The sequence below is a fragment of the Hyposmocoma kahamanoa genome, unplaced genomic scaffold, assembly GCF_003589595.1.
Source record: "Hyposmocoma kahamanoa isolate Upper Pololo Valley unplaced genomic scaffold, ASM358959v1 90292, whole genome shotgun sequence".
NCBI lineage: Eukaryota > Metazoa > Arthropoda > Insecta > Lepidoptera > Cosmopterigidae > Hyposmocoma > Hyposmocoma kahamanoa.
Window position 1 is genome coordinate 7,191 of NW_020654607.1, and position 686 is coordinate 7,876.

Sequence of the window (686 nt, forward strand, 5' to 3'; positions counted from 1 at the left end):
CTTGGGGGTGCTCATTACGAATATGGCACTCATTTCTAAATCCAAGACGGCGGACACGATTTTTTCAAAAAAATGCTATGTGGGTATCATTTTCGAGGTATTTGGGGATGCTCAATGTGAATATGGCACTATTTGTAAATCCAAGATGGCGGGCACGATTTTTCAAATAATGGCAAGTTGGGTATCGTTTTCGAGGTATTTGGGGGTGCTCATTACGAATATTGCTTTTGTTTGAACTGTCGTGTTTGCCATATTGGATTTAGAAATGAGTGCCATATTTGTATTGAACATTCCCAAACATCTCGAAAACGATACCCAACTTGCCATTATTCGAAAAATCGCGCCCGCCATCTTGGATTTAGAAATAAGTGCCATATTCGAAACCTAAAACCGAAAATGCCATAAGCAAACATTAAAGAAAATAACTGTTAAAATAGATTAAAAAATCGCTTAAGAATGCTCCCCTTTTAAGAAAATAAAATATTTTAATATAAAATATTTCGCTTGAGTTACGAAAAGAAAGACATATAATAAGCTATCAAAGTTGTACTGGTGGTGCCAACACTATAGTAGAAACAAATATATACTGTAAATTTGTTGCAATATGTGCTCCAATTCAAATAAAATTAAAATAAATAATTATTCAATAAAGCATGAACGCAGAGCCGTTAAAAGTATTATAAAAT